This window comes from Aythya ferina (genome assembly GCF_964211825.1).
Source record: "Aythya ferina genome assembly, chromosome: Z".
Taxonomy (NCBI): Eukaryota; Metazoa; Chordata; class Aves; order Anseriformes; family Anatidae; genus Aythya; species Aythya ferina.
In genome coordinates this window covers 31,912,695-31,940,204 of record NC_140299.1, presented here as the reverse complement: position 1 = coordinate 31,940,204, position 27,510 = coordinate 31,912,695, and the positions used below count along the sequence as shown (strand labels likewise).

At 40.8% G+C, this 27,510-nt stretch overlaps 1 protein-coding gene across 15 annotated transcripts in view; it reads left to right on the top strand.

Moving 5' to 3' along the window:
* The window catches only part of PTPRD (protein tyrosine phosphatase receptor type D), a 1,303,784-nt gene that overhangs the window by 773,527 nt on the left and 502,747 nt on the right, over positions 1-27,510 (top strand). For all 15 annotated transcript variants that reach the window (XM_084505446.1, XM_084505445.1, XM_084505434.1 and 12 more), the window contains exon 9: positions 21,462-21,505. The gene's annotated coding sequence lies outside the window, so the exon portion shown is untranslated. The remainder of the gene's footprint in view (positions 1-21,461; positions 21,506-27,510) is intronic.

Here is a 27,510-nt window from a genome sequence, read left to right as displayed (position 1 = left end):
TGTTCATCATTGCCACGGTCTCTCTCATATAAAAAGTGTTCTTTGAAAATTGTGTGCTTTAAAACTTTCGTCTCTTTGTTCCTGCAAGTTGTCAGCTTGTGTCCTGAACTGTGCATTGTAAGATCTTCCTCATTCTAATTTTGCATTTTCTCATTCTGGCACCCAAATGTAGATAATTTTTTTTTTGCAACCTTATTCTTTCTTCAGAAACATTTACAATTGGTCTTTCATCATTTACTCTTCTATCATAAAGTTATTACAGAATCACAGAATTTCTCGGTTGGAACAGACCTCAAGATCATCGAGTCCAACCTCTGACCTAACGCTAACAGTCCTCCACTAAACCATATACCTAAGCTCTACATCTAAACGTCTTTTAAAGACTTCCAGAGATGGTGACTCCACCACTTCCCTGGGCAGCGTGTTCCAATGTCTAACAACCCTCCTAGTAAAGAAGTTCTTCCTAACATCCAACCTAAAACTCCCCTGGCACAACTTAAGCTCATTCCCCCTCGTCCTGTCCCCAGGCACGTGGGAGAATAGACCAACTACCACCTCAGTACAGCCTCCTTTAAGGTATCTGTACAGAGCGATAAGGTCACCCTGAGCCTCCTATTCTCCAGGCTGAATAAGCCCAGCTCCCTCAGCCGCTCCTCATAGGACTTGTTCTCCAGGCCCCTCACCAGCTTCATTGCCCTTCTCTGGACTCGCTCAAGCACCTCGATGTTCTTCTTTTAGCGAGGAGCCCAAAACTGAACACAGTACTCGAGGTGCGGCCTCACCAGAGCTGAGTACAGGGGGACGATCACCTCCCTAGCCCTGCTGGTCACACTGTTCCTGATACAAGCCAGGACGCCGTTGGCCTTCTTGGCCACCTGAGCACACTGCTGGCTCATATTCAGCCGACTATCCACCATCACTCCCAGGTCCTTCTCTGCCAGGCAGCTCTCCAACCATTCCTCTCCCAGTCTGTAGCTCTGCTTGGGGTTATTGCGCCCCAGGTGCAGGACCCCGCACTTGGCCTTGTTGAACTTCATGCAGTTGACCTCAGCCCATCGGTGCAGCCTATCCAGATCCTCCTGCAGAGCTTTCCTACCCTCAAGCAGATCGACACACGCACCTAGCTTGGTGTCATCTGCAAACTTACTGAGAGTGCACTCAATCCCCTATCTAGATCATTGATGAAGATATTAAAGAGGACCGGCCCCAGCACCGAGCCCTGGGGGACGCCACTAGTCACTGGCCTCCAACTGGACTTGACTCCATTCACCACAACTCTTTGGGCCCGACTATCCAGCCAGTTTCTAACCCAACAAAGCGTATGCCAGTCCAAGCCAAGAGCAGCCAGTTTCTTGAGGAGAATGCTGTGGGAGACGGTGTCAAAAGCCTTGCTGAAGTCAAGGTAGACCACATCCACAGTCTTTCCCTCATCCACCCAGCGTGTCACTTTGTCATAGAAGGAGATCAGGTTCGTCAAGCAGGACCTGCCTTTCATAAACCCATGCTGACTGGGCCTGATCGCCTGCTTGCCCTGCAAGTGCTGTGTGATGACTCTCAAAAGAATCTGCTCCATGAGCTTCCCTGGCACTGAGGTCAAACTGACAGGCCTGTATTTTCCCGGGTCTGCCCTCCAGCCATTCTTGTAGATGGGTGTCACGTTTGCTAGCCGCCAGTCAACTGGGACCTCCCCCAATAGCCAGGACTGTTGATAAATGATGGTAAGCAGCTTGGCCAGCTCCTCTGCCAGTTCTCTCAGTACCCTTGGGTGGATCCCATCTGGCCCCATCGACTTGTGCACATCCAAGTGCCGTACCAGGTCACCAACCAGTTCTTCGTGGATAGTGAGGGCCACATTCTGCTCCCCATCCCCTTCCACCAGCTCAGGGTACTGGGTATCCAGATAACAACCAGTATCGCCGCTAAAGACTGAGGCGAAGAAGGCATTAAGCACCTCCACCTTTTCCTCATCTCTTGTAACTAAGTTTCCCCCCACATCCAGTAAAGGACGGAGATTCTCCTTAGTCCTCCTTTCTGTGTTGATGTATAAAAACATTTTTTGTTATCTTTAACGGCAGTAGCCAGATTGAGCTCCAGATGAGCTTTGGCCTTTCTAATTTTGTCCCTGCACAGCCTCGCAACATCATTATAGTCCTCCCTAGTGGCCCGCCCACTTTTCCAAAGCTTATAAACCCTCTTTTTTCTCCTAATATCAAGCCACAATTCTCTGTTCAGCCAGGCTGGTCTTCTTCCCCGCCAGCTCGTCTTTGGGCACATGGGGACAGACCGTTCCTGCACCATTAAGATTTCCCTCTTGAAGAGCGCCCAGCCTTCCTGGACTCCTCTGCCTTTCAGAACTGCCTCACAAGGGACTCTACCAACCAATGTCCTCAGCAGCACAAAGTCAGCCAATACAGCGGTTTTACTGGTCCCCTTCTGGCTTCTCCAAGAATAGAGAACTCCACCATTTCGTGGTCACTCTGCCCAAGACAGCTCCCAACAATCACATCCTTCACCAGTCCTTCTCTGTTTGTGAAGAGAAGGTCTAGCGGGGCACCACCCCTTGTAGGCTCACTAACCAGCTGCGTCAGGAAGCTATCTTCCACGCTCTCCAGACACCTCCTAGACTGCTTTCTCTGGGCTGTGTTGTGCTTCCAGGATATGTCAGAGAAGTTGAAGTCCCCCACGAGAACAAGCGCTGAGGATTTCGCAACTTCTGTCAGCTGCCTGTAGAACTCCTCATCCGTCTCCTCATCCTGGTTTGGTGGTCTATAACAGACCCCGACCAGGACGCTAGCCTTGTTGTCCCTGCCGATCCTAACCCAAAGGGACTCGACCTTGTCATTCATTAAATGTCATTAATCCTTTTCTAACATGGGGTAGCTTCTGTAGTCTTCTCACAGAGGCCACCCCTGTAGCTCCCTGCTACCAAAACCTTGCCATGTAAACCCAGTACAAGCCCTCCAGGTACAATTGTTAATTTCAGGGATTAATGACAAAAACAAAGTTTTTTACACAATCATTTCTGTATGTAAGTGAAAAATAGGGCTTTATTTCAATCAACTAATCATCCAGCTTTAGATTTAACATTACAGGCTTCCTAAAAGTTTCACTTATAACATGGGCCATGCAAGTTTACACTGCATATTATTATTATTATTATTATTTAATCTTACATTTAAAGGAGGACAGACGTCTGTAATACACTGTAGAAAATGCTATTGTTACTTAACTTCCCTTTGATGCAAAGAGATTGTATTTTGTATTTGCTTTTTGGTCTTCCTGAATTTGGATACAGTATTAATGAAATAAGCACACAAAATAACTTGAAATGTTTAAAACTCCTGTGCTTACAATGACAGCTGAAAGCTTACTTATTTTAAGAAAATAAAAGATGTTTTGGGGAAAATAAAATAAAATAATAAAATAAAATAAAATAAAATAAAATAAAATAAAATAAAATAAAATAAAATAAAATAAAATAAAATATACAGTAAGAACAGTAAGAAGGGACTTAGCTATTTACCACAATTACCATATTACCATACCTCTGGAGAGGAGTAGAGAGCAAATGAACACCATCCCTGTATCCAGAGAGGGCTTCCTGCTGCAAGATGATCTTTAAAAGAATAATCTTGATTTAGGTTCTCTGACAAGTTGGTATGTCCGAATTGCAAAAATTGCCTTTTCAACTGTTGTGTAAATTTGATTAATCAACTAAAGCAAAGGGAGGAACTAGCAAATTTAGGAATAAATAAATAACTAAATACATAAATAAATAAAATACTGAAAGCCATTTTGATCAGCTGAAATTTCAAAATGGGATGATATGAAATATATTGCTAATTCCTCGAGGCTTTTACTGAAAAATCATTACCAAAAACAAACAAACAAACAAACCAACAAAGAAAAACCACTCTGCTAAATGAGGATTCTACTTATAATATAAAAACACTTAATGGCAAAAATTTAGGAAGAAAACATTTTGAAACAGCCTATGAATAATAAAACAGGTATATTAGAGAAATTTAGAGGGATGGAGTGGGCTCTGACATCTTAAGTATAGCACTCTTATTTTGTATGTATCTTCTGTGACATGAAATGGTTCGGTAGAATCCAGAGAGTTTTTAATTAAAAGAGAGAGATGTAAGAGTTGTTTAATAAACAACAGTGAAGGTTTACTCTGCCTGATTATATATACTTGCATACTTGCTAAAGTATGTACATCAGCTAAATATAGATAACTATAGCAGTATGCCTGTATATACTGCATATAAATATCTATTCAGTTGCTGTTCCTGCTGCTACACTAAATACAAAATTGTATATTGGCCTTTATTGTTTCCCCTATGGGCATATCATTATCTGGGCCCCGCAGCCTGGTGTCATCTGCAGACTTGATGCACATGCACTCTATCCTTTCGTCCAGGTCACAGCCAGATGGTCCAGGTCCATATGTTACTCAAATCTACATAATGACCCATGATAGTCTGAGACTGGCCAGACAGACAGTTCTTTCTCGAGCCAGTGTTCACAACTGAGACTGTAGCATTTTAACTTGGATTCTACAAGCATATGGTGGCAGTCAGTATTGAAGGCCTTGTTACAATTTAGGAAAACTGTTCTCTCCTTGTCCACAAATCCAGTCTTTATCACAGAAGGCAGTCAGGTTGATCAAGAACAATTCACACTTGGTAAATCCATGTTGATTGTTTCCACTTTCTCCCTTAAGTGTCTGTAAATAACATCCAGTAACACTATATATATATATAATTTTCAGTTTACAATCTATTTATTACTAGATCTTAATTCTCTCTGTTTTAGAGTTGTTTTCTTTTATTTATATATATATATATATATATATTTTTTTTTCATAAACTTGCATCTGAACAGGAAAAATGGCTGACAAGGCATGGGTGGAGCCAGAAGCAGCAGCGGCAGGCCATTTAAATCAGATGTTGCTGCCATTTTACAGTCACTCGCCAAGGCTATTGGCTCTGGGGTAGATGAGCAGCAGCAGAGCAGGGGATCAAGGCAGGCAGGGTTTTTTTCGTGCATGGGGACCACTCAAGGCAGCCAAGGGAGCCTCCTACACCCAGCAGCCCCCACAAGGGCAGCTGACAAGGTGTGGACACAGCCAGAAGCAGTGGGCCATTTAAATCAGGTATAGCTGCCATTTTACAGTCACTGAGATGATTAGCTCCAGGACAGAGGAGGGCTGAGGTTGGTAGGGGTTTTCCTGCATTGAGAATACTCAAGGAAGCTGAGGGATCTGCCAGTACCCAGCAACCCTTGCAAGGGCAGCTGATGAGGCGTGAGCGGGGCCAGAAGCCATACCCCTGCTGTACAAAGACAGCCCCTCAAGAGCACGAACCACTAGGAGCATGGTGACCAAGGCTATGATCTCTCTGCAATCACAGAGATATGGTGGGATACCTTGCATGACTAGAATGCTGTCATGGAAGGCTACATGCTTTTTAGAAGACCAGCCAGGAAGTGGTGAAGTTGCTCTTTATTTGAGAGAGCAACTGGAATGCATGGAGCTCTGTCCAGGGGAAGGGCAAGTTGAGAGCTTATGGGTAAGGATTAAAGGGCAGGCTACCATGGTTGACACTGTTGTGGGTGTTTGCTACAGGCCACATGATCAGGAAGAGGGGGTAGATGAAGCCTTCTTCAGCCAGCTCCAAGTAACCTGTCAGTCAAAAGCTCTGGTTCTCATGGGGGACTTCAACCACCCTGATGTCTGCTGGGAAGGCCACACAGCTAGGCACAAATAGTCCAGGAGGTTCCTGAAGTGTATTGATGACAACTTTTTTTCCCAGGTGGTAGAGAAGACAAAAAAGAGGGATGTGCTGCTGGACCTTATACTAATGAATGAGGAAGGACTAATTGGAGATGTGAGAGTCAGGTACAGTCATGACTGTAGTGACCGTGATATGGTGGAGTTCAGGATCTTGTGAGGAGGAAGCTGGGCAAAAAGTAGGATTGCGACCCTGGACTTGAGGAGAGCAGACTTTGTCCTCTTCAAGGATTTACTTGGAAGAATTCCATGGGTTAGGGCTCTAGAAGGAAGGGGGGTCCAAGACAGCTTGTCAGTATCAAGTGTCACTTCCTCCAAGCTCAAGATCGGTGCATCCCCATGAGCAGGAAAGCAAACAAGGGGGGATGGAGACCTGCAAGGATGAGCAGGGAGCTCCTGGCAAAACTCAGACAGAAGAAGGAAGTTTACAGCATGTGGAAAAAGGGACAGACCACTTGGGAGAATATAGGGACACTGTTAGAGTATGCAGGGATGTGACAAAGAAGGCCAAGATCCAATTGGAATTAAATCTGGCAAGGGACGTCAAGGAGAAAAAGAAGGGCTTCTTCAAATACATCAATAGAGAAAGGAAAAATGGGGAAAAACGGTATTGAGAAGGCAGAGTTGCTGAATGCCTATTTTGTTTCAGTATTTACTGCTAAGATCAGGCCTCAGGAATCTCAGACCCTGAAGACAAGGGAGGAAGTCCATAGAAAGGCAGATTTTCCCTTGGTCGAAGAAGCTAAGCAAACTTGACATCCACAAATTTGCCATCAAATTTGCCAACAAATTTGCCATCAAGTTTGCTAAGCAAACTTGACATCCATTTGCCGAGGCGATCGGCTCCGGGGCAGACGCGTTCTGCCGCGGAGCGGGGGATCGGGCCAGGCAGGGCTAATTTTGTCCGGCATCGAGCCTACTTGAGGGAGCCGCCAGGACCCGGCAGCCCTCGTGAGGGAGGCTGACGAGGCGAAGGCGGAGCCAGCAGCGCCCCCTCCCCAGCCCTTCAAAAGCAGCCCCTAGGGAGCGCGAGCGACCAGGAGCGCGGCGAACAGGGCGGGCAAACAGGGCGTGGCGCGTCAGAGGGAGTGGCGCGGCAGTTAGTGCAGGCAGGGCGCGCAGGAAGGGCAGAGCGCTCCCCCTACACACAAACAACACCTCGTTAACAACAGCCGTAACTAGGCGATAATGGTCGCCACCAGGCACGGCGCGCTCTCCAGAAAGTCGGTACACACGCAGACCGACTACCCGTTAAAAAATGCCGCAGTTCAGGTCACCGGATGCAAGGAGTGTCTGAGCCTGTTGCTGCCATCGGCGGGAGGCAGAGAAACTGCGTGCGTGAGGTGCGAGCAGGTGGATGACCTGGTCCGCATGGTGGCGGAGCTCAAGGAGGAGGTGGAGAGGTTGAGGGCCATCAGGGAGTGTGAGCGGCAGATAGACTTCTGGAGTAACTCCCTGCAGGGCCTCAAGGGGAGGTGCCGAGGTGAGACTCCCCAAATGGGGGCGGACCCCCTGCCCTGTCCCCGTCGGGCAGAGGGAGGGGATCTGGGAGCTGAGGAGGAATGGAAACAGGTCCCTGCTCGACATCGCAGGCGATGCTCTCCCCTTCCGGCCCCACCTTCCCAGGTGCCCTTACACAACAGGTTTGAGGCCCTAGAGATTGAGAGGCCGGTGTGTGAGGAAGAGGTAGCAAATGTTCCCAGGAGGATGCCTGGAGCGAGGAGGTCGACTCCGCGCCTCAGGACTGCCTCCACCAAAAAAGACAGGAGGGTTATTGTTGTTGGTGACTCGATTCTTAGGGGAACAGAGGGCCCTATTTGTCGGCCGGACCCTACCCGTAGGGAAGTCTGCTGTCTCCCTGGGGCCAGGGTCAGGGACGTTGCCAGGAAGCTTCCTAACCTGGTACGCCCCTCTGACTATTACCCCCTTTTGATAGTCCAGGCGGGCAGTGATAACATCGAAGAGAGAAGCCTCAAGGCTATCAAAAGGGACTTTAGGGGGCTGGGTCGGTTAGTGGATGGAGCGGGAGTGCAGGTGGTGTTTTCGTCCATCCCTATGGTGGCAGGGAGGAGTTCAGAGAGGACACGGAAAGCCCACCTGTTAAACACGTGGCTCCGGGGCTGGTGCCAACGCAGAAATCTTGGGTTTTTTGATCATGGGGCACTTTACTCAGCACCTGGCCTGATGGCCGCAGACGGGTCCCTATCTTTTAGGGGAAAAAGGATCCTGGGCCAGGAACTGGCAGGGCTCATTGAGAGGGCTTTAAACTAGGTAGGAAGGGGGATGGGGCTGAGGCTAGGATTGTTGGGGCTGTGCCAGGGGGAACAATGGCAAGGCCGGAGGATAAGGCAATGGCCCAGCTGAAGTGCATCTACACCAATGCACGCAGCATGGGTAACAAACAGGAGGAGCTGGAAGCCATCGTGCGGCAGGCAGGCTACGACTTGGTTGCCATCACGGAGACGTGGTGGGACCAGTCTCATGACTGGAGTGCTGCAATGCCTGGCTATAAGCTCTATAGAAGGGACAGGCAGCATAGAAGGGGTGGTGGTGTGGCTCTCTATATTAGAGAGTCTTTCGAGGTTGTAGAACTCGAGGTTGGGAATGACAAGGTCGAGTCCCTTTGGGTTAGGATCGGCAGGGACAACAAGGCTAGTGTCCTGGTCGGGGTCTGCTATAGACCGCCGAACCAGGATGAGGAGACGGATGAGGAATTCTACAGGCAGCTGACAGAGGTTGCAAAATCATCAGCTCTTGTACTCGTGGGGGACTTCAACTTCCCTGACATATCCTGGAAGCACAACACAGCCCTGAGAAAGCAGTCTAGGAGGTTTCTGGAGAGCGTGGAAGATAGCTTCCTGACGCAGCTGGTTAGTGAGCCTACCAGGGGAGGTGCCCCGCTAGACCTTCTCTTCACAAACAGAGAAGGACTGGTGGAGGACGTGATCGTCGGGAGCTGTCTAGGGCAGAGTGACCACGCAATGGCGGAGTTCACTATTCTTGGCGAGGCCAGGAAGGGGACCAGTAAAACCGCTGTATTAGACTTTCGGAGGGCTGACTTTGAGCTGCTCAGGACACTGGTTGGTGGAGTCCCTTGGGAGGCGGTTCTGAAGGGCAGAGGGGTCCAGGAAGGCTGGGCGCTCTTCAAGAGGGAAGTCTTAATGGCGCAGGAACGGTCTGTTCCCACGTGCCCAAAGACGAGCTGGCGGGGAAGAAGACCGGCCTGGCTCAACAGAGAATTGTGGCTTGATCTTAGGAGGAAAAAGAGGGTTTATAAGCTTTGGAAAAGTGGGCAGGCCACTAAGGAGGACTTTAAAGAAGTAGCGAGGCTGTGCAGGGACAAAATTAGGAAGGCCAAAGCTCATCTGGAGCTCAATCTGGCTACTGCCGTTAAAGATAACAAAAAACGTTTCTATAAATACATCAACACAAAAAGGAGGACTAAGGAGAATCTCCATCCTTTACTGGATGCGGGGGGAAACTTAGTTACAAGAGATGAGGAAAAGGCGGAGGTGCTCAATGCCTTCTTTGCCTCAGTCTTTAGCGGCAATACCGGATGTTCTCTGGATACCCAGTACCCTGAGCTGGTGGAAGGGCATGGGGAGCAGAATGTGGCCCTCATTATCCATGAAGAACTGGTTGGTGACCTACTACGGCACTTAGATGTGCACAAGTCGATGGGGCCGGATGGGATCCACCCAAGGGTACTGAGGGAACTTGCAGAGGAGCTGGCCAAGCCACTGTCCATCATTTATCAACAGTCCTGGCTATCGGGGGAGGTCCCAATCGACTGGCGGCTAGCAAACGTGACGCCCATCTACAAGAAGGGCCGGAGGGCAGACCCAGGAAACTACAGGCCTGTCAGTTTGACCTCAGTGCCAGGAAAGCTCATGGAGCAGATCCTCCTGAGAGTCATCATGCAGCACTTGAAGGGGAAGCAGGCGATCAGGCCCAGTCAGCATGGCTTTATGAAAGGCAGGTCCTGCTTGACGAACCTGATCTCCTTCTATGACAGAGTGACGCGCTGGGTGGATGAGGGAAAGGCTGTGGATGTGGTCTACCTTGACTTCAGCAAGGCATTTGACACCGTCTCCCACAGCATTCTCCTCAAGAAACTGGCTGCTCTTGGCTTGGACTGGCGCACGCTTCGTTGGGTTAGAAACTGGCTGGATAGCCGGGCCCAAAGAGTCGTGGTGAATGGAGCCAAGTCCAGTTGGAGGCCAGTGACTAGTGGCGTCCCCCAGGGCTCGGTGCTGGGGCCGGTCCTCTTTAATATCTTCATCGATTATCTGGACGAGGGCATCGAGTGCACCCTCAGTAAGTTCGCAGATGACACCAAGTTAGGTGCGTGTGTCGATCTGCTTGAGGGTAGGAAAGCTCTGCAGGAGGATCTGGATAGGCTGGACCGATGGGCTGAGGTCAACTACATGAAGTTTAACAAGGCCAAGTGCCGGGTCCTGCACCTGGGGCGCAATAACCCCAAGCAGAGCTACAGGCTGGGAGAGGAATGGTTGGAAAGCTGCCAGGCAGAGAAGGACCTGGGAGTGATGGTGGATAGTCGGCTGAATATGAGCCAGCAGTGTGCTCAGGTGGCCAAGAAGGCCAACGGCATCCTGGCTTGTATCAGGAACAGCGTGACCAGCAGGGCTAGGGAGGTGATCGTCCCCCTGTACTCAGCTCTGGTGAGGCCGCACCTCGAGTACTGTGTTCAGTTTTGGGCCCCTCGCTACAAGAAGGACATCGAGGTGCTTGAGCGGGTGCAGAGAAGGGCGACGAAGCTGGTGAGGGGCCTGGAGAACAAGTCCTACGAGGAGCGGCTGAGGGAGCTGGGCTTGTTCAGCCTGGAGAAGAGGAGGCTCAGGGGCGACCTTATCGCTCTTTTTAGGTACCTCAAGGGAGGCTGTAGTGAGGTGGGGTTTGGCCTGTTCTCCCACGTGCCTGGTGACAGGACGAGGGGGAATGGGTTTAAGTTGAGCCAGGGGAGTTTTAGGCTAGATGTTAGGAAGAACTTCTTCACTGAAAGGGTTGTGAGGCACTGGAACAGGCTGCCCAGGGAAGTGGTGGAGTCACCATCCTTGGAAGTCTTCAAAAGACGTTTAGATGTAGAGCTTAGGGATATGGTTTAGTGGAGGGCTGTTAGCGTTAGGTTGGAGGTTGGACTCGATGACCTTGAGGTCTCTTCCAACCTAGAAATTCTGTGATTCTGTGAAATCCATGGCCCCTGATGGAAGGCACCCATGGGTGTTGAGGGAGCTGGCCGATGTTATTGCTAGGCCACTCTCCATCATGTTTGAGAGGTTGTGGATATCAGGAGAGGTGCTTGAGGAGAGAGACAATATCACACCAATCTTCAAGAAGGGCAAGAAGGACGACCCAGGCAACTACAGTCCAGTCAGCCTCACCTCCATATCTGGAAAGGTATCAGAACAGCTCATCCTGGAGGTCATCTCCTAGCATGTGGAGGATAAAAAAGTGATCAGGAGTAGTCAGCAGAGGTTCACCTAGGGGAAATCACATTTGACCAATCTGATATCCTTCTATGATAAGATGCCTAGCTGGGTAGATGAGGGCAGACCGGTCAGTGTGGTCTACCTTGACTTCATCAAGGCTTTAGACACTGTCTCCCATAACATCTTCATAAACACACTCAGAAAGTACAGCCTAGAAGAGTGGATGGTGAGGTAGATTAGCAGTTGTCTGGATGACAGAGCTCAGAGAGTTGTGCTTAGTGGTGCAGAATCTAGTCTAAGGCTTGTAGTTAGTGGTGTCCCACAGGTGTGAGTACTGAGTCCAGTGTTCAACTTTTTCATCAATGACCTGGACAATGGAATGGAGTGCTCTCTCAGCAAGTTTGCTTAAGACGCAAAGTTCAGAGGAATGGCTGCTACCATTCAGAGAGACCTCGACAAGCTGGAGGGTTGGACAGAGAGAAGCCTCATGAAGTTCAACAAGGGCTAGTATAATAGACTATACTACATCTCAAGACTACCAGACCAGTCTGTCTATGCAGTCTGTTTTAACTTTTATAGAAAAATGTTATATCTTTCACCCTTCAAAATTAGACTAATACATGGGGCAGTACATGTTGATTTTGTCTACCTGGATGAACCCATGTAGATTTACTCATAGGCCAGAGACTGATTGACTGACTAAACTGTGCTAAACTACCTTTTGTCATCCCATCACCCTAGTTTTGTCAATAATTAAATAAGACAGGGATATAGGTGTTTGTTTTATTACTGACTCTTTCTTCCCATTTTCTTTTATTTAATAATAGTGATGATTTTGATCAGCACATTCTAAAGATACACTGAAATTATTTACAAATAGTAATGTGTGTCCACAATAATAAATATATATATTTTTCCCACACAACTGTTAAAATTATTCATAGCAGGAGATTATTACAGGTGTTTTATCATCTTCCTGTATCTGTTAGGATATATGGTACTGTTCTTCAGCAGACTCCTGAATTCACTGTAATATTGCTATTCAGAGCTCTTATTTTACAATGCTCATGTTAGTACAATAAACAACCACACCCACTAGTCAGTGCAGTGATCAGTACATTTAATTTCAGCTATGTTTCCTATTCTCTTACATATCATAAAGGCATAATGTATAGTGGCAGACAGATAAAGACAGAGGAACACAGAAGGAAAGTTATATTTAAGTTTGTTCATTTCCTGATGATAAGCTGCAACACTAATAAATTTAATCTAGCACTTCTTCTTACTCCTTAGTAACCCAAATGTTCTCTACAAACAAACACAGAAGGGCTGTGTTGTCCTTCCTAACCCTTTTTGTCTTTGTAAATATTATTTCTGAGAATAAGAGAAGTAGCTAGGCAGTCACCATTGATCACCATATATTGAAAAATAAAACAGCAATCAGGTCCCCAGACTGCAGAGGTTACTAGAATTTCAATGTGTTACCTGGAGCAGCCCAGTTTACTGGAACTAAGCAGCATTATAAAATAAACATTTCTTTTTGGACATGTGTAACTATGTAAGTCTTAAAAAGAAGTAAAAACATCCTCCTAGCAATGCAAGTTTGGATTTTCTAGGCTCACTCACACGATCACATATCATTTATGATCTTTGCTCTGACATCATTTGTTTCTGAGAAAAACAGTGAGAAAATTTGGATCTGTCTTCTCTAGCAAAAAGCTACTTTTCAAGCCCAATAGCAAATCTAATGTATGTCTTTGGTTTTGATATATAGCTGCAGGTAAAGAGAAAACACTGTGTGTATCCAGGTTTCACTTCCTATACCTAAAAAGAGGCCAGCATTGGTTCTTCACTCCAGGTGCAAGACAGCCATTGTTGAAATACCCTAACAGGGCCACCACTTTCAGGAGTATGACTTTGAGTACCAAGCTGTGTTACATGTGAACATCCTTCCCAGTGCACCTCTATAAAAAACAGCTTCCTCTGCCACACTCAGGAGGCAGTGCATACAGGGAGCTATCAAAATCTATACATATAGTTACTCAGTGTTAGTTATGTATGCACTAATAGTTTTCTGCTAGAACATTTTAAATATTTCCATTGTGGGTTTTGAAAATATAAACATTTTATAATTTGTAAAAATATGAAAGGCACATGCATATGCATAGGGTCTTATGTGATTCCCATTAAAAATGAGGACATTTTTGATGGATGCAATGTGGCAGAATATATTCCAATAATTAATTTATGTTCATCGCAGTTGGTTTTGTTTTTTTGTTTTTGTTTTTCTTTTGTTTTGTTTTTTTCAAATCTCAGCATGACCTCTGTTTCATGCATAGCAAAACAACCAAAAATGGATTTGTTTACAGACTGAGTACACTAGGAGTATTATCTTTCCACAGGAAACCTATCTAGTCAAAGTTGGCTTGTACATTGATTGATTGAAACCATTGTGATTTATTTTACTTGAGTCAAAAACTGACTCGAATATTTCATCACAGTCACAAGGATTTTTTGTTGTTGCTTTCACAGCTTTCTGAACAACTACTTTTTTTTTTTTTTTTTTTTTTCATCCATCACATAAATAAGATTGTTTCTAGGACCCAACAGCTGGCACTTACTGGCTGAAAGAATGAACAGGAAGACAGTGTGTTCGCAGGATTACAGAACAAGCTGAGAGGGAGAATTTATGCAGAGTTTTGTGAGCTTAGTGAGGCAGAAAATAGATTGGGGTACAGAGAAGAAATAATGTGTCAATCAAATCTAAGCATACAGACATAAGCTTCCACAACACGAGAGCAGTCAAGTGCTTTCTTAGCTTTTGTAACTTGAATGGTTACTTCTAAATTTGGGTAGAACATGCAGATGTTTTCTAGAGATCATACTCTTAAGTTTTTACAAGTTTCAAGGCCTGGCAAAAGCAAGTACAAAGCTGCCTTGGAAGGGGTAAGACATGTCAGAATGGCTTCAAATAAGGGTCCTGAGGAAGGGAAAAACTTCCCTGCAGCTATATACTGTAACCTGGCCAATGTGTTCCCATTTGTAAACTTTTTTTTTCTTTAAATTTGTAGTTTTGTCTCAATGTAACTGATTTTTCTGTTGCGTAATACATTTTATTCAACAAAAATAAGCAAAAATGTATATATACTGGTAGTGTATTGCAACAGTCTTTGTCAAATCAGTATACTGCAATTGTTCTTCAAGCCTGCCTGAGTGGATATTTCTGTGTAATGGTTGCTACTGGTCTCCTTTTTTCTATTTAATTTATAAATAAGGAACACCTACCTGAAACGTCTAAGACTGACAATATTTTCAAAGCAAGATTATACTACAAATCATTATTGGCAATACCATGCAAATTGCAAGAAAAGCATCAGGATGCAATTTAACTAGCAGCTAAGAAATAATAGTTGTTCCATATGTGACACACAGCATTTAAAGAAACTGTTTATTTGCATCCAAAGTGCCTATTTCATTATTTTACTTGATGTATATCCTTAGTTGCTTTTGACATAAAGGTATTCAAATTTCATAATATTAAAGAAGAAAGAACAGTTCGAAAGAATCCATTTCAAAGGTAAAGGGGCAAAGATCATCTATCTTTGCTAGTCTGAACTGCATGTGGGGCTATCAGCTGACTTCAGTTATATTCCTCAGTAATGATAAGTTCTGTTGAATGCCTGATTGAGATTTATGTTCTCTGGAACACAATGTTCATTTAATAGTGCTATCATTATTAAGTCAGGTACTTTATTGATATTTTTATGGGTTAGTGCTTGTGTGCAGAGTAAGCAAAGTCACTTCACCGTTATGTGGTGGATAAGAAATAATAGATCATCCAATTTTCCAAGACATGTTTCTCCTATCTCGTAACAGCACACTTCTATCAACATATTTAGATATTTGTGGCAGGTTAATACAGGCCATTTTCACCTGGCAACAGCATCAGTCCTTAGCAACAGTATGCATATATTCACACCACTGATGCCATTTTCAGTGTCTAGTCACACTAAGCCAAAATGGAAGGTCAGACTATACAAACCTTTGGACAATATATGTCAGGAATTTTCAGATGTTATTTCATCTTAGCAACAGTTTCATTTATTTCCTTAGTAATTCTGAATACAAGCTCAGCTTTGCTTTTTTTTTTTTTTTTTTTTCCCAGTTCAAAATTACCTCTTGGGAACAACTAAAGGGATTCCCTTGTGAACCTTAATGAAATTCAATGTTTTGTTTAAGATAAATGGCAGAATTCAATATTACATAGCATTGCTTTAGATATATGCAGTATGTTATGGCTTAAGAGTTATGAAAATTAAGATGGTAAAGCTGTATTTTAGTGTTATTCTTCTACTTGTTTACACATACTTGTAAACAGCTACTATTCCAGAAAATTTTATTAGTATTCTACACATACAGAAATCACTGATTTCAACCATCAAGTTTTTTGCATCCTTCCTGTGTAACATTTTATATCATTTGATAACAAAATCATAAGTATTTATCAGAGGAAAACTTTAAAGAGGATATCCCATGTCCTTGAAAAGAGTAAGAAGGCTGTTACTATTTGCTGATGTTCATAGGTATCCCATCTATTTACCTATTGGTACAGAATCATCAGAGAAAACAGTATGTAAACAAGTCTTTTATGATGAACATTACATTTGATTGTGGTTAGATTTCAACAATCACAGAATCACAAAATGACAGAATTGTAGGGGTTGGAAGGGACCTTGAAAGATCATTGGGTCCAGCCCCCCTGCTAAAACAGGTTCACTAGAGCAGGTTGCCCAGGTAGGTGTCCAGATGGGCCTTGAATATCTCCAGAGAAGGAGACTCCACAACCTCCCTAGGCAGCCTGTTCCAGTGCTCCATCACCCTCACCATGACGATGTTCTTTCACATGTTGGTGCAGAAGTTGCTGTGCTCTATCCTGTGACCATTGCCCCTTGTCCTGTCCCTGCAAACCACTGAAAAGAGCTTGGCCAAATCCCGCTCTCTCCCACACTTAAAGTATTTATACACATTGATGAGATCCCCTCTCAGTCTTCTTTTCTCCAGGCTGAACAGACTCAGTCTCTCAGCCTTTCTTCACAGGGAAAGTGCTCCAGGCCCCATATCAGCTTTGTGGCCCTCCGCTGGACTAAAATAACAGTATTTACATAGTGTGGCAGATACTCGTCTTGTGATAGATAGTTAACTAGCTGTGATTTTCCAGTGTATTAGCGTCTGGTATACTTTCCACTTTTCTAGCAGTATCTGATTATATTGAAATTATTTGTTTTCTCTCTCTCTCTCTTTTTTTTTTTTTTAATGTAAAAATGTAAAGAGGCTTCTGGATTCATTTGATTATTTTTAATATGATACTATGTTGTATTTTTTTGAGAGAGTAATTCACATTCTGTTAAAATATATTTGTATATACCCTAAAATTCAAGTGTGAAAATGAAAAAAGTGAGTAAAAATCAATATGGAAGATCAGAAGGTTTGTTAATTCCATTTGTGTCTTCTGATTTTTTCCTGTTTTCATATTCTACTGTAATAACAAACCATATACATGTATTATATATGAACTGTGGGCTTTTTTCACTTTCCAGTACTGAATTCTGCTTGCAGCCTTGTGGTGGTTTTACGCAGGGGAGCAGCTGAGTTTCACCATGGCCACTCTTTCATTTCCCCTCCTCAAGGAGGAAGGGGGAAAAAATACAACACAAAGATCTCAAGGTGTGAGATAAAAATGATTTAATTAAAGGGAAAAGAGAGAGGGGGAAAAATAAAATTAAAAAAAAAAATAAAAAAAAAAAAAGGAAAAGTAAAAATAAAAAAAGGAAAGAAAGGAAAGTGGGGAAGGGAAGGGAAGGGAAGGGAAGGGAAGGGAAGGGAAGGGAAGGGAAGGGAAGGGAAGGGAAGGGAAGGGAAGGGAAGGGAAGGGAAGGGAAGGGAAGGGAAGGGAAGGGAAGGGAAGGGAAGGGAAGGGAAGGGAAGGGAAGGGAAGGGAAGGGAAGGGAAGGGAAGGGAAGGGAAGGGAAGGGAAGGGAAGGGAAGGGAAGGGAAGGGAAGGGAAGGGAAGGGAAGGGAAGGGAAGGGAAGGGAAGGGAAGGGAAGGGAAGGGAAGGGAAGGGAAGGGAAGGGAAGGGAAGGGAAGGGAAGGGAAGGGAAGGGAAGGGAAGGGAAGGGGTATTTTACAGAGAATGGGAGAAAATTAATGAAAGCACTCAACTATTCCAAATTAATATTTTTTAAATAGTAGTTGCCATGAGAGAGGAGGAGAGTATTGAAATATGGGGTGAAGAGAGAAAGACTTGAATGTTAAAGAGAATATGTTACATCATTTTTACTGGAAGAACTTCATATGAAGTAAACATCCAAAGGGCAAATTCTGACAACCTCTTCAGTAGCAGAGGTCTAGAAGAAGAGTTGAATGAGTTTTTTGAGATTATTCTGACAAGTGGAACAAAAAATTCTGACAGAGCTAAGAGAAAATTCTTCATTTATATTAATTACATTTTATGTCCTATGTACAATAAATTTGTACCCACTGTTTCAACATATTTTATTTATGCAAAGACAGCATATTTAATTTACTTTTCTTTAAAAAGTAAATCGTTTCCACCTTTCAGTAGAACTATTTTTGTACATACATTTGTATTATTGATTTTTATATTTTTAGAAATGTGTATCCTAAAGTGGAGCTCAGTGACAATTTTTTGCCCAGTATGTGTGACACTGAACAGTTAGTGAAGGAGCTGAACCATGTTCAGTTTATGTCTTTTTTACCATCCAAGTGGAGCATCACTTTGACTATTCACATGTCCAAAAATATTCAATCATCTTACTATTTCCAAAATCTAGTTTCCAGATTTTGGAAAGCATTTTGGGGGTCACCTATCCTTTTTCTCTCTCTAGGAACTTACTGATGAAAGAAAAAGCTAGAGTAATAAAGAGTGTGTGAGGTTTTTGTTTATTTGTAGCTTGGTTTTTGTTTGTTTGCTTGTTTATTTTATCCTTAAATTAGAACTACTTTTACTGCACATTTTGCTAAAGCATCTGGAAGCATGTGGTGAGGATGGTAACTGCAATGAAATTAGCCACCATATTAACATATCCTGAATATGTTTTTTATAATATTTTTATATACATAATAATTTATTTTGAATTTTTGTTTATAAAGTTATATAAATATTTAAATATATTATATAAATATTCAGGCTTGTTGACTCTTCCTTTTTATAAACAGACCAAAAAAAAAAAAAAAGATATTTGCATGGCTGTAAAGCTTTTGATACTGTTTCTCATAGTATCCTTCTAGACAAAGTGTCCAGCATACAGCTAGACAGAAACATAATGTGATGAGTAAACAATTGGCTAATGGATCAGGTTTATAGTGTTCTCTTCAATGTTTTTATAAATTACTTGGACGTAGGACTAGAAGCTGTTTTGAGTAAGTTTGCATATGATAGTAAATTGGGAAGAGATGTTGACTCTGTCGAGGTTAGAGAGGCCTTGCAGAGAAATCTTGACAAATTAGAGAGCTGGGCAAACACCAGCAATTTGAAATTTAACAACTGTCAGTTTCTGCACCTGGCAAGGGCTACCCTGGCTATAGGTACAGATGGGTGACAAGAGGCTGGAGAGCAGCCCTGCAGAAAATATGTGGGTTTTGGTCAACAGCATGGTAATTATGAGTCAGCTGTGTGCTCTGTCAGCCAGGAGTGCCAACTGTACCCTCTAGAGGATCTAGAGGTCAAGACATATGAGCAGTGGCTGAGGTCACTTGGATTGTTCAGCCTAGGGAAGAGGAAACTGAGAGGAGGCCTCATGGTGGCATGCAGCTTCTTCACGAGGGAACTGGAGGGGAAGGCACTGATCTCTGCTATATGGTGACCAACAGTAGGACCTGAAGGAACAACATAGAGCTGCTATAGGGGAAGTTCAGAATGGATATTAAATGGATAAAGGTATGGATAACCCACTGAGATATGGATAAATGGATAACCCACTGAGAGGGTTGTTGGGCACTGGAAAAGTATCCTTACAAAAGTAGTCACAGCACCAAGCCTGCCCAAGTTCAAGAAGTGTTTGGAGAGTGCTGTTAGACATATTGTCTGATTTTTGGTTGCTCCTGTGTGGAACCAGGAGTTGGATGCAATGATCCTTGTGGGTCCCTTCCAGAGTGGGATATTCTATAATTCTATGATTCTATATTGAATAAAAATAAAAGATAAAGATTATAAAGACAAAGAAAGATAAAGATAAGATAAAGATGAATAAAAATAGTATAAGAAAACTGGTGACATATATCATAATAAAATCTAAATATCAGGTTCTGAATATCAGGAATATTGTTCACTTAGATGAATACAGTAAATACAGTAAAAATACAAAAGTAATACAGACACATAAAATCAGATTGTCTTCAGGATCCATGAACCTGCGATAGTTCCAGAGCCAGATTAAACTGAGCAAACACTGAAGGTATTTTGCTGAGCTTGGTCTGGCATGGCAGCTTGAAGCAAAAATGAGACTGCAAGGAACAAATCAGAAAAACAACAAAACCAAAATGTGTTGATGAACACAGCATCTCCTCTTGGACCCTGGGGCATTTGCTGCAAAGAGAACAGATGCTTGGATTTGCTCCTCTTGATTACCTTCATTCCATTTTTCTGTTTGGTGCCACAGTTCCATAAAATAAATGAAAATTGGTGTTAGCCATATCTCTTCTGTTCATTCTTCTTCTTTGGCCGGCAATGTAGGCAGAATATGGGAAAAGGCAGCATGTTGTGTGTAGGATGTGCATATAACTGTTTCCCAGCTATGGGCAAGGTTCCAGCCTGAGGTCCAGCAGAACACAACCTCACCCCCACTCCTGTACAACGGGAGAGTGAAAACAGTCAGGATAGGCAGAAAGATGTGCCTGTTCTGTGTTGGACCTAAACCTGCAAGTACTTTAGGCCTTCTGTAAGAATAAAAGTTTTTCTTTTCCACTTCTCAGAACGGACTTTTCATGTTCATTGACCAGGTTTTCATAGCATAGCTTTAATTTTTAGAGTTTAAAATATATTGGTGCTTACTAAGGAAAACTGTAAATGTTTGCTTGTTTCTTTGTAAAATGCATTAAGCAGAGTTGTTTAACCATAGAATTTCATTATTCAGAGTTCCAGAAACAGCATAACAATAAACATTACTTCTCTATACTGAATTTTTTTTAAAGATTGACTGGGAAAAACATAAAAGTTTGGGTAGATATTCGAGGATAATCTTATGCTGCAGAAAATAAAATCAATCAAAGGTTTCTAGCCAGCACAAGTACTTGCCTTTGCTGGTTTTTTCTTTGTTTGTTTGTTGTTTGTTTTTGTTTGTTTGTTTGTTTGTTTTTTCCCTTCTCTCTGTTTATCCAAAAATTATGGTGAATATTTGTGTAGCTGTCATTCAATTAAATGAACAAAATAATATTGATTTTAAAATCTTGAACTGTTCAGAACATGAGTGTATACTGAAGAACTTCTGCCACCATGTCTTGAGCATGATGCATGTATGTATGATGATGTATGTATGCTTTGTCACTGCTAGATCATTTGGAAGCAAATATGCCTGCTTAATAGAAAATGGCTGCACCTTTTAAGAGCATTTCCTCCTTCAGGGCTGCCTCCAAAACTCTTGGAAGGAGTCCCTGTAATATTTTTGACTATATTTGCTGAATATTGGAGTGGGGTCTTTATTCTACAAGTGTTTTTTTGTTTGCATTTTCTCAATTTGAAATTGAAAATATTTATTGATTCCATACAAGTACCAAGCACTGTACAAAATACTTTCTAAACATCAAGTGTATGGAAAGTATTTCTCTTTCTACAAACTATTACACTCAATACCCAGTTCTGGACACTGAATAAGAATTTATATTTTCAAAGGCATAATTTGAAGTATATATACTTTATATAATATACATATATATTCATTTATTCACATATATTTACTGTTACACAGATTGAAAACAGAAGGCATGTTTTCCTGTAAATTGTAAAGAACTCTTTACTGCTAGGGATTGAATATTCAATACAAAGGATATTCTCCTCATTTGGATTCCAAATCAGAAAACAAAAATGAATTTTACTTGTGATATTTTTTCATTTAAATTTTCTAAATTTTATAATACAAAAATATATTACACATTTAATAAAGTTTCATTTTGTCCTACTTTTTTTTTCCCCCCTTAGGTGAGGAATTTGGTGGACAGCAGATAAATCTACAAAGATTCAAAGTAAGATTTCACATGTACTCTATTGTAGTGTTTCTTGTTACAGATATTTATTTTTTCTGAAGAACTATGACTTGTTTTGGGTTGGCTTTCTATACAAAAACTACCAACTTCCTTATATTTGATCATATTTAGTATATCTTGAAAGTGTATCCTTGTTGAAATTCAGAGATGTTCATCTAGTTGGGAAGCAGAACATAATGTTTGGATTAGTAGGCTTTTTAATAAAATCTTGTACATATGCCCTGAGGGGAAGGAGTGAGATCATAGTTTAGATTTTGCAGCCTTGGCATAAAATAAAGTCTTATTCTCACAATGTAACTGTTAAGATGTGGTATATATTACACAGAAATGTAGGGAATAAGCTGTGTGAGTAACAGCAACACCAAAGTGTACTGAGCACTTCTAGTTGCTCTGTTTTTCATGATACCTCACATTAGCTTTTGTACAATGAATAATAATCATCTGTAAAGGAAAAGTAAGACTGGAAAGCAGTTATTAATTCATATAAGAAAGTGTTCTACAAGCTACAGCTGTATGAGAAAACACATCAAACCTTTTTCAATCTGTGTTGCATAAGGTAAATTGACCATCAGGCACATGTGATATGGCTCTTTTTGATGAGTAAGGCAGTGTATCGATTAACCTGGCTAGGAAACAAATCAGTCCTTAATGAGAAAACATTATATGGCTAGTAAAGCATCACAGAAAATTTTATGTGTCTACAGACAGTTTGGCAACTTATATAAGGTTCTATACAAACTATAATCTATAATATATGTATGATGATTCAGAGAACATTTGAGGTTGCTAATCATATTATAAAACAACTACATTGTTTCTGTATTTAAAGGTAGTCCTCAGGTTTCACACATTATGTTTAACACATTGTTATCAGAGCTGAAGAAAGAGAGAGTGAAAAGTAATATCACATAGGTTTCTGGACATATTAAGCTATTTAAAGAGGTTTAACTGCTGCATTAATTTTTGAGAATGATAGAAGAATCATAAGATTATTGATGGAATGGACAATAAATTGCCAGGTGAATTGTAGCATGCAATAAATGTGAAGCGATGCTCCCTGAGAAAAACAGTCCTAATATCACAAGAACTTACAATTTTGATGTTGATAATTACCATTCAAATTTAGATTTGAGATTTACCTCAAAAGTGAATACCACAGCAATTGCTAAGATGAGAAGCAGGATGAAAAGGATGATCAAAACAATAAGACAGTTCTGGTAAGGTAAATGACTACATACTTAACATTCTTCAATCTAGAAAAGAGATGAACTGAGGAAAGCCCAGATCGAGGTCTATAAAATCATGTTTGACTTGAAGAAAATCAGAAAGGAGCAATCATTCATTTTTTCTTCCAGTACAAAAACTCAAGTCCAAAAACTGAAATCAGATGTGCAAGGTTTAAAATAAATACAGCTTATAGGGAAGCTGTGAAACTGCTTGCAAAAAGTTAATGGAGAGTTCATATTTTCCATAGTCACAAGGGAAAGCCAGAAAAAAATGAGGAAGGAAAAAAAAATAAAAATCCATAGATCAGGAAATATATTGATACTTCCTCTGGCTTGAGAAACTCCCTAATGTGCAATTGTGTAGATCCATGTCCAGAGGTAGTATCACTGAATATTTGTGCTGTTCTTACATTTGCCAAAATTTCAATTTTTAGCCCCATCCAAAAGGGGATCTTTTATTACAATGGTCTGTGGTCTTTCTTGCCCTTATGATAAAACTTATAGAATATGCTGTCTATTTGAAAGTAATGCACAGAAATATAGCTAGTGAGTTAAATAACTTACCATATCCATACTTAATACATGTCTTTCTAGCTTCTTTGTTTTTATGTAACTTTATATTAAGTCACTGTACCACTTTGGCTGAGATAGAGTCAATTTTCTTTAAACTAGCTCATATTGTTCTGTGTTCTGGACTTGTGGTGAAACATTGCTGGTAACACAATGTTTTAGTTGCTTCTGAGCAGTGCTTGCAGAGTCAAAGTCTTCTCTACTTTCCACTCTCCTCCAGTGAGGAGGCTGGGGCTTCACAAGAAGCTGAGAGGGGTCACAGTCAGGTCAGCTGAGCCCCTTTGACAAAAAGGATATCCTGTACCATATGACAACATGCCCAGAAATAAAAAACTGGGAGGAAAAAAGGAGAAGAGAGGAACATTTAGAATTACAACATTTGTCTTCCCAAGTGATAGCTATACATGATGAAGCACAGCTTTCCTGGAAATAGTTAAACATTTGCCTGCCAAATGAGAAGTTGTAAATGAATTCCTTGTTTTCATTTAGCTTGCACGCACAGCTTTTGTTTTACCTAGTAAACTGTCTTTATCTCAACCCACGAGTTCTCACACTGTTATCCTTCTGATTCTCTCCCTGAGCCCACTGTGTGGGTAGTGAGTAAGCAGCCAAGGGTTAACCCATGACACTGACTCTTACTCTCATGTTACATTGCAGTTGCAAAAACAGAAACAGCCCAGAGCAAGCTTGCTGCTTAGTATTAAGTTCCAGAATAGAGGCAACTATTCTTATCCATAACAAAATTTATTATTTTTTTCTCTAACATTTTATTTTCTCCTCAGGCACTACTCACTGAGATGTGTGCACACAATAATAAATAGATAAACTGTTAGAGATTAGAAGTAAAACTTAACCACACCAAATAAGAATGGTTGTTGCAATTCTAGGAATGAAATGGAATTTTTGAAGATGACAGTGATAGAGCAATAGAAATAAGCCACTTAGCTGAGATATCCTTTTGTGATTCAAATTTAGTTTATTATTTAACTTTTGAACAGAGAGACCATTCTTTAGCCTTCTCTTTAATAATCATGTTTGGTTTTATAGGGAGAATCTTTCTTTCTTTGTTTATTTTTTTGTGGAAAGAAATGACTTAAAAGTGCAATATGAAAACACTAGACAAAATAAGAGTCATTAATCTTACAATCGCTCTTCACAACCAAGATAATCTTCTCTCTTGATTTCTATTCTTATTTTCCATATTGGCACTAGCTAGATAAGTTCCTGTTCTTTCTAATTTGAGTTAGTCATCACTGTACTGTTGGGCAGGGTCTGTCTGAGGCCTCTGTTTATATGCAAGTAGTGTCAACCTTGATTAATTCAAGGTGTTATTTTAAATTTTCCCCTCCATCTCTCTCTTCCCCTGCTTCTGTCTTTTTATGTTTCAAGTCGGAAAGAAACAATAGACACAAACACTGGAAGATGGTGTCCAGAGCTAATTGACTAGCATATTTAAAGTGGGTTGTGGTTGCTTAGAAACACTTATAGCCTTTAACAGAAACCTGGTTATTAAATAGTCTGCTGCGCAATGTAGGACAACATGTTTTTTACTGGAGAAAGAATCACAGTGAAAGATGGTCTGTGGCATAATATTAAAGAGAACCGTATTTACAAACAACATTGTATTTTGTAAGCCCAATTAAACAACATTACTGAACAAATTTTAAACAATGCTTATGCCAGTACAGTAAACTAAAATTCAGTGTCCTGATGACTATGGGCCAACATTCTATTTATTCTCTCAGACCCTCTGTTCCTTCCAGTAGTAGTTATTTCTTCTCTGTGGCTGATCTTGAGAGCATGCAATTTACTTATTATAGAAAAGTGCGTATTATGTAAGATTATGGAGATAAAAGGACACTGAGATTTTTAAAGTGCAGCAGCCTTTGATTTTAAGACAGCCTTATGACAAAAGTCTTACAGAGGTAACAATCAAAGTCTAAATTTTGTAGTGGATAGGGCAAGTAATATGTCCTACAAAGATACTGATATTTTCCATAGAGGTGGTTTATTCAAAGCAGCTAAAATAAACCAGCTGCCTTTATTTGTTGAAATCACATTCTCTAATTATGTATTTTCCAAAAAAATATAAGTAACACCTATGTCATATGTTTTCTGGAATCCTTCATGACAGAAAAGTCTCTGCTCATCTCCAGGATTTTTCTCAAGAAAAAATTTAAATCAGATGAACATTATAGGAAGTCTGGCCTGTACATGAATTAGCAAGGACAGTGATTTTAATAGGGACATTTTTACTGGACAAGTTATTCTAAATTATTAATATAATTAATTACCAAAATTTTAATTGTTCCAGAGCAAATGAATAGCTATTAGTATGCAATGGAGATAGGTGGGCTGGGAGGGTGGTGGTGGGGTAGAAGGAGTGAGGGGAAGACAAATAGCATAAATAATGAATAAATCACAAGCTTCAGTAATACTCAAAACAGGTTTTTCTTCTAGCATTCTTAATTATCTGTCATGAGAAGACATTATAAATGATGAAAAGCATTCAATAATGTACAGATCAAGACTAAAGTTCCCTGATTATTTCTTGAGTTAAGTTTCTGTAGAAATAGCTTTCTAAGCCCTAGGGGCTTTTGATGTAAACTTCTCTCTAGCACCACAAATTGGAACTGAGTGTGTAACAGGAATAGGAAGAATATTTAACCATAAAATGAGTGATAATAACTTCACATAGAACTCCACCATATGCATATAATGCTGTTGCACACAAAATAAATAACTGAAAAAAAAAAAAAGAAATTGAAAACACCATCCAAATTCCCTACCAATCTAAATCATTACTTGTTGTCATACTATAATCAGAATATTCAGGAACAATAGTATTATTTGAGACTAGTACATAATAAGCATATATTAATAGTAAGAAAATATTAATAGAATAAACAACTAAGTCATGTTGATCTTATTTCTTCTATATTAAATTCTTTTTATTTTATAATTTAATGGAAGGCCATTAAATGAAACTGTTATTGGAAAAGACAGGAACTCTGTTTGGGAAAATTGCAGTTAAAAACATATTGCATCTCTGGATAGCAATAAAGGAAATGGACATGACTTATTCAACCTCAACGAGTCATACTCCCTTTTTGGTTTGAAAAACCTTTATTTTTGGGAAAAGGTTAAGGGTTGTAGTAAGATAACCTTCTGGGACATAAACCTGTCATGAGATATTTTGCAAAATAAAATCAGACTTAACATTTGTTATTATGTACTTTATTATTTTCACATCAAGAACTCAATTAGCCAAGTTCATAGGTGTTATTTCTTATGTCTATTAAATAAGTTATTAGGCTCCCTCAATTACAGCACTGAGATTATAAACACCTGTCAGTTTGCATAGGAAGAAAACTCTTTGTATGTTTTTTATAATTTTATGTAATAGTTTTTTGGAGTTGTAAAATGTCAGGTTTATTTTGTTGTTGATTTCTTTAGAAGGGTGGTATATTTGACAATGACCCAAAAATCTGTGGGATGATAAACAATGACTGTGTTCCACTCAAAGAATTTTTTTGTTCTAATTCTACAGGAGGAGAGCAAATCAGTTATTTTCAGTGATTTACAAATTCCAAGAAATTGGATGATTGGATGAAGACAGCCCAAATAAGCTAAAAAAATCAATCAATCAATAAATAAATAAATAAATAATAAAAAATAAAAAATAAAAAAATAAAAAGTATTATTCCCAGAAAGCTGGGAAAGTTGGGGCACAGTAACTTTCCCATGTCAATAAAAAAAAACTGTGTTTACTTTCTGTGAATGTTTTAATCCTATTCTAACTACAATAATAATAATAATAATAATAAAAAAAAATAAAATATCTATGTGAATTACCTTCATAAATAAAGAATTCTGATATTTTTTAACTGGATAAAAATACTAAAGTAGATCCAGAGACATATTAAATGTATTAAATGGCTACCATCTGACTATTTACTCCATTTGAGGACTCCATAGGTTCCAGTGGCTCTGAATTAAATTGACATGTTACCACGTTATCTTTGTCTTTACAGTACAGCAAAACAGCTGAAGCTGTGAATCTAAACATGTTTGGAAATGATTCTATGACAGCTTTAGTAAACCCATCGTTAATGAGGTTTCTCTCTCTCTTTTTTTTTTTTTTTTTTTTTTGATGGATTAAACATGTGAGGACTAAAAACAAATTAT